General features: G+C 39.9%; 1 long non-coding RNA gene across 1 annotated transcript; it reads right to left on the reverse strand.

Moving 5' to 3' along the window:
- Positions 1-5,639: 5,639 nt before the first annotated feature.
- On the reverse strand, positions 5,640-7,612 carry LOC129904508 (uncharacterized). The gene is made up of 3 exons (XR_008770438.1): positions 7,574-7,612; positions 6,926-6,972; positions 5,640-5,735 (listed from the first exon to the last, which is right to left on the reverse strand). It is a non-coding gene; the product is annotated as an uncharacterized LOC129904508 (long non-coding RNA).
- Between the last annotated feature and the right edge of the window lie 261 nt (positions 7,613-7,873).

Genomic DNA, 7,873 nt, shown 5'->3' on the forward strand with positions numbered 1-7,873 from the left:
ATGTGAAATCTGGACAGCTTACTGTTTTACCTTGTCGCTTCGTTTCGAAGGGGTAATGGAGGGAAACAGGATTTACGTCCTTCATAAAAGTTATAGACACGTGTATTAGGGTCGCAAACAATTTCGAATCATCCCTACATCAATTTTGTACAAAAAGATATGACTAAAATACTCACAGCTGTCCGTGTAGGATTTCCAAAACCAAATTTGAGCAGTACCTCCTCTACACTTCATCACCACTTTTCAAGCTGATACAAGTGGAACTGGATTTTGGAGTCTGAATGAGAGTTATAGCACCACGAAATACCTTTCCAAAACATATTAAATCACTTGAAACGAATCTGTACACAAGAAGTTATATGATTATTACTAACCACTGTCCCTTCCAAAAACGGGTTTATTAATTAACGTTTTCTCTTATTTTCTCTTCCAAATTCCAATTGCAAAGCTGGAGTTTTACTTCCATGAAGGTCTTAAAATACATATATACATATCCAAGTACTTAAGGTACACCGTATATAATTAATTCACGGAAGAAAATTGGAAAACAAACCTTTAAACTTCAAGAACCATGGCTGCTTCTCTATTTCTCTCCCTCACGTTTTTTTCTCTCTAAGTTGGCTGATGTTTTGATGGATAACTGAAGTATATGATATATATCCACATATATATGTGGCTTTAGGGTGTGACACGTGTCAACCCCCAAGAGGTTACACGTGTCCAGCCCCTATTGGGCCACCGTATCATGCTGCCAACTATGGGCTGCCACGTGGCAGTGGGGTCCACCCCCCCCCAAGCAGGTGGGTCACCTGCTTGCTTGAGGTTCTGCCACGTGTCGCTTCTTCATTGGCTACCACGTATCGTCTTTTTTCCCTTCCTCGTGGGCTCGTAATCTCGTCTTATTTTATGTACCTATGTAATCCGTGCTACGTAAGTTTGATATATGCTTAAGTAGCTCAAGTGCATATGACTTTTAACTTAGTAGCTTACATAGGTAAATCGAGTCCTACGACTCATTACTTGGCCTCCAATTCCTTCCGGACTCTTATGATTTCATCTCCAACCTTCTCTAGTATGGGGTATCACATTCTCCCTTCCTTAGAGCCGTTTGATAGTGTCGTAACTTAAGTGGCTCACATGCTAACTTCTAAGTAACTTAAGGGACATTCCGAGTTTAAAAAGGGTGGGGTGTAACATCCTTCCCCCCTTTAGAACATTCGTCCCCGAATGTTAGCTAAAACTTCTCTTAGCACCTTATACAAATCGTAGGGAGATTCATTGCTATTTTCTTAACACGTACTTCCATACCAATATTTCATATACGTGTTTCAGGAATCGGGGTTACCTGTAAATATTGGGAATAGGTGCAAATACTTGTGTTTTATATCCTCTTCAATTTCCCAGGTCATCCCTTTTCTGGTTTTGGTTTTGTCACAGTATCTTGACGGAAGGCACGTCCTCAGTTCGCAACCTTCTAATTTGCCAATCCAAGATGGCAATAAGTTTCTCCTCATAGGATAACTCTTCCATCTCATGGACTTCATTTATGAGACATACTATGGGTGGATCGCCAGTACAGTTGCGAAATATTTATATTTAATAGACTGGGCGTATGGTTTCCAAATCAGGTGGTAAGCTTAAATTACCAGTCACATTGCCCACCTTATGAGTAACTTGATACCTTCTAACATATTTTGGGTTAAGTCCCCTTTTCTGGGTGACTCCGTTATGAACATCCAATCATCCATTTGAACTTTGAATGTCGATGTCGATTATCTGTATATCATTCCTGCCGACTCTGGGCTTTTAGTCAATAGTTTGCTTAATCCTGTTTGGCCTACCAGCTTAATCTTTTTCCCATCAGGGGGACCTATAGGCGCTTCCTTACAACATCTTGTAGGGGGTAATTTGGATAGTGTAATGGTAGCCCTTCTCGTAGGCAAACCTAATAATTGATGGACGATAGTCCTAGCTACACTTAAGCCAACCTCATAAGCTCGCAATATATTTTTTAGCAGTTGATAGTATGCTCAGTCTATTCAGAAGCCCGAGGTAAATGCGGTATGAAGGTTTGTCTGTGCTCTCGACCTCTTCTTGGACCGAGGTCCAAACGTTCACCATATTTGAAGTTCCTCTATCTGAGATATTAGTTGGGGAACTTCACAGAATCTTACTACTTCCTTGTCATATAGCTTCACCTAGTTCCAGTTGCATAGGTGGTCTTGCTTGGAAGCAAAGGGGTTGATTCGTTAGCCTTCTCGCAATAACCCGCATAGCACCCTACTCTTGAAAAGTTTAGAATAGGTGCATGGTGACGTTGATAATTTGGGAATCCTTAGCTTCGTATAGTTTTTCTCGACTTTCTTTAGAACTTTAACTGGCCTATATAGTTATTCTGTGGTTTTCCAGTCGTTAACTGGTTCTATGTTGAAGAACTGTGGCATTCAAGTGCGTCGTCAATTAGCAATTAGCTAATCCTTCTTATTTTGCTTAAACCCTTGTTACAATTGCCTTAACGTATCTTATAATACTCTGGGTGCATAATCTCATATCGTTTCTCCATCACTAGTTTAGATTCCTCCATCTCGCGGGATCCCACCAGCACTAACGCATTAAGTTCCATCAGAATTTTGAAGTTAAGCGTGCTGGGGCGAGAGTAATATTGGGATGGGTGACCTTCCTGGGAAGTCTTCGTGTTGTGTTTTATTGTAATCCTTACCCTAATGGGTGGGGCACTCAACTTAGCTCCCAATTTACCTCAGCGTTGTCTCGCGAGTCTTTATGTTTTTCCCTGTCCTTCCTTTGTTATCTTACGACCAGTATCGGCATAGACCTTTAGTTCCGCTATGACCATGTCCCTTTTTGGTTAGTTTGGTTTAACTTCCCCTATTGTATCCCCCCCCTTTCTGTACGCACCCATTCATTAGGGTGGGCTACTGAGTAGCGCTAAAGTTCTTTTATATAGTAACCTTTGGAGCCATTTTGAGTTTTGGCTATTATTAGCTGGCATATCTTTAATGGAATTTCACATATGAGCTCCCCTATCCTTTATTCATTTTGTGTTCTTCTCATTTTCTACCACAGGAGGCTTTCTATTCCTTTGTCCTTGGTTATACATTTATCACAACATCATTTGCGACAAACTCTATAGGCAACATTTTGGCTTTTTGGTCTAGCATGTTGTCATTATCCCTCGTAGTGTCTCTTGAGTTATCCGATATCCTTCCATGGTTACATTTTTTTTGTGTTTTTATCCGCAACCACCTTCTAGTGTTATGTTGTTCAGGGTCTCGTCACAAACTTCTTAACGCTACCTTATGTAGCATTCCGGCTTCCATCCAATTATTGGTAACTTCCGGAGCTTTCCAACTTGGTTTAGCAAGATATCTTATCAAAGTTTAGACGTCTATCTCACATTTATTGCTATATCAACTGCCTCCTCCTACCTTTGCCATTTTCTCATTAACTTCCCCCCTTTAGGGGGTACCCGCACTTTCCTCTATTTGTACTTTGTTCTAAGTCTCTATGTCCAGTCTAAATTTTTGTCCAATTCCTTTCACCAATCTATTTGGTACCGCATCATGTCTTTATTTATCTGCATGTTTATAATCTGACTATCCGTGTACGGAGCCTTGATTAAATTACGAAGCGATAGAACCTTTCCATATCTAACATAATGTCTTATCTACTAATCAATACTTGAACAATGTGACCTAGGGAACAACTCGTCCAAGGCCACCTTCTACTTTTTCTTTTTCCAAGAATTACTTAGCACCTGTAGTTGTTCCAATCCCTATTAGGTAGTGCTAGTATTCTGACGATAACTATTCTAGGTTTTCTTGAAGTAGTGGTTTTGTCCCAACCTATATCCTTTGTTTCTTGGGACGAATAAAAGTTACGTCATTTGTTCCTTAAGTTTTCCATCCTCGTCCCTTAAGGATTCCACTATTTTTGGGGCGACGTTGTGTATACGCGTCATTTCTTTGTATCGTAAGCCCCATGCTCTTACTGCGTTCTCAACGCAGGCCTTTAACTTAGTCAACGCATACTATGTGCGTCTGACTAGTGGTTCCACTTTATCCCTGTATACTCATATCACACTGTTCAGTTCATACTTACATATCCCCCTTTTAACTCGTATATATATTTGGTTCCTAACATCTCTTTGAGGTGCTTCTATTAGAAGTTATTTCCCCAATTAGTCGGTGGCAAATTATAAACTATTATCGTACATCATTTTCCAACCATTGTTGGAAGAAATCAGAACCTCTTAAATATCACAGTACTTCTTCTAATACTTGACCTACCTGGTCTCCTTCTGAGTTTATCCTCGAGTTATGAACAACTCATCTAATTTATAATTAGGAGTTGAGGGCTTGGATTTTTTTTTTCAAAAAGAGTGAAACTCATTCGCGGGACATCTTATCCTTCACCCTGAGCCCTCTATTTATATTTCTACAGTACAAATACGGCTGGAGATACCGTAGTCTGAACTTTACTACTTAATTAAGCTTTTGTTACTCCGAAATAAAATTCTTCAAGTAAAAAAAAAAGTGCCCCTTGTCGGCGACCTGAAAGATACCTCTTACAGTTTTAGTTAAACACAGTAGGGGTATTTGGTATCAATTTCTCGGGCATCTCAAAAATCTATGCTTTACTTCCTTTTTCTTGTTCTGGGAAAATTTCGGCAGAGTTTCCTCTACATTTCTTACTTATCCCAAAACCTGCATGCAGAAAATACCAACAATGCCTCACAGGGCTAGCATATATATTTACATGTCATATCACAGCCGCACAGGGCTTTCAATGTCATTTTTTTATCGCAGCCACACAGTGCTTTCAACGTCAACAATAATATAAAAATATTAGACTTACCTCATATGTCCAACTTCAAACTGCAACTATTGCACTTCCTGACTGCTTTCCCTTCAGGTTTCAGCTTTACATTTTAAATAATACTTCACTACCTTACCAAACGGATATCTTCCGTGCCTTCACTTTACTTACCTGCGTGCTTTGTAACTTTCTATGTCATCAATTACTCTCTTCTGTTGGTGTCATCCTTCTGTTAAGATCCAAGGTTAGTATAAGGAATTTTTTTCCTATGACTCAGATCTAAAGCACGATCTCAGATGTAGAAGAAAGGTAACATCCTAAATGTCCTATAGCTTCCTGTTTATAGATGTGGCGCGCAACACATCGATAATCAAGACTCTATTAGACACGGTCTGCAGACACTCCGAGGACGAACTGCTCTGATACCACTTCTGTCACGACCCAACCCCGTAGGCCGCGACTGGGGTCCGACCTGGACCCCCCGTACATATATCTATTAGATGAGGTCACATTGAATCGTAAATAAGACAATATCATGTAACAGAGCCCCACTGGCGATAACATTTTCATAAACTGTAGCCCTTTTCGTTTGTATCACAACATGACAGGGCACGCAAGCCGACAAGGCTGCCATAACATAATAATATATATCATATATCATGTAGACCCAGCTTAATCAAACTGACATACACAACCCACATATACATGTCTGCAGACCTCTAAACATATAAATGACAACATATGGCGGGACAGGGCCCCCGCCGTACCCCTGAATGGATAAAACAATTTCTATACATCCGTGGACAGTATCAAAAACTAGGCTCCGATACAATGAAGCCTCTTCCAGCTGAGCTGCATGGAATCCTAAGCTGACGGACTCCCAAAATCTGTACCCGTACCTGCGGGCATGAACGCAGCCCCCCGAGAAAGGGGGTCAGTACGATATGTGTACTGAGTATGTAAAACATAATATAAAACAACTGGAAACATATCTGAGATAGAGAATCAGGGGATAAGATATCAATTCAGAAACTTGTACCTGTACTTTATGAATTACAAAAACATGCATGTTCGAGTCATATCATATAGCCGGCCCTTTCGGGGGTCCGGTGAATCATCTCTGTAAAATCATCTCTGTAAAACCATCATGGCCCCAGTGCCATCACCACCTTATTACAACACATCATCATATATTTATACACGTATCCTGGCCCTCTATTGAGGGACTCAGTGAATAATGCAGTGAACTGTGCACGAGAACATATCCTGGCCCGGGACTCAGGGAAAGAAGTGTTACAATATACACGAGTAGAGTAGTGAGTAACTATATGCAATTTAAATCATTATCAGAGACTCGATAGAATAAGAAAGTTAAGCTTTTATTTGAGAACCCGAGTAGCGGTGTAGTCATCTCGAGTGTCCTCTAAATGCCATTATGGGCTGTCTCAATTATAATCTCGGGGCTCCTAGACATGTACTAAAGTAAAGCCAAATCGCTTATGGAACCAGAAACATTTGTTAACATATAGTCTGTAAGACTTGGAGCCTGTACATTTGTTACCTTTTTAACATATAAAAGTTTCCAGGGAAATAGTTCGATTATTATAAAAGTTCGATATTCAGACGTAAATAAGAGATGCTAAGAATGGAGTTACGCTGGAACTCATATCATGTTTAACCTACAACTAAGACACGCCAAAAGAAGAAAGAGAATAAACTATATATGGTCTGTACTTTTCTTTATGGGATCTGCATACACATATTTCATACCCGGCCCATCATGGGGCTCGGTGAATCATTATGGCATCATAATCTCACTTTCATACCAAACACGTATCAAAGGAAATGAGAGATAGCTTTCCAAATACTAGTGTTTAATACATAGAAGCCTTACTAGGCAATACTCAATTCTTGCAGAAATTCCAATACTAAGCAGTGGATATGGGTTATGAGGCATACTTGGAGTTTTGGGAATGGAATTATCCCCACATTCCACACACACTTCACTTAAGGCTAAAACTTACCAAAAGGAAAGAAAGATAATTGTACGTGCTTATACCAAAACATGCCACAAGAAAGCTTTACATACCTTTTGGGAGTTACCCTTTATCCTGCTCGTCTCGTCGTCTTCCGAACCTATTCAATATGAAAGTAATACGAATATCAACTACTCTTAACTTTCCAGCATCTTGGATTACGCCTTAATGTTAATGGAATCTATTGCCTTAGTTGTTTCCTCGACTAGTCCTTTAGTTTGTTAAGGCGTTAACGAAAATTGGGCAGCACCTCCCCTATAATGTGCCCTATCCAAATTTCCAATCAGGTCCCTAAGACCTACAACCAACCAACAACAACAACCTGCAGCAATTCATACCAACAATATACAACATACACTCCAAACAACTTATTCCAAAAATACGATATCTCAATAGGGCGTCTAGCCTTTATTTTGTGACGCCTTTAATTATACATAACAAGGGGTCATGTGGCTTCTACCAGCAGCACCCTAACCCACATTAGGACATATTTAGGCCCTGCAACAACAAGTCACACCCCTGCAGAGCAACTCACAAGAACAACACTTTGTTTCGACAACAATTCAACCATAACGACTACAAATTAGTTTATTCCGAACGCCAAGTATTTCTAAGCCATTTTCATATTTCCATCCACCAATAGGGAGTGTAACATGCTCCATCAGAACACATAAAGCTCAAATTAAAAGAAGAAATCTTACCTTACGTTAAACTTGTCAAACTCGCCAAAACTATCCAAAATGTGAAATCTGGACAGCTTACTGTTTTACCTTGTCGCTTCGTTTCGAAGGGGTAATGGAGGGAAACAGGATTTACGTCCTTCATAAAAGTTATAGACACGTGTATTAGGGTCGCAAACAATTTCGAATCATCCCTACATCAATTTTGTACAAAAAGATATGACTAAAATACTCACAGCTGTCCGTGTAGGATTTCCAAAACCAAATTTGAGCAGTACCTCCTCTACACTTCATCACCACTTTTCAAGCTGATACAAGTGG

The sequence above is a fragment of the Solanum dulcamara genome, chromosome 9, assembly GCF_947179165.1.
Source record: "Solanum dulcamara chromosome 9, daSolDulc1.2, whole genome shotgun sequence".
Lineage (NCBI taxonomy): Eukaryota > Viridiplantae > Streptophyta > Magnoliopsida > Solanales > Solanaceae > Solanum > Solanum dulcamara.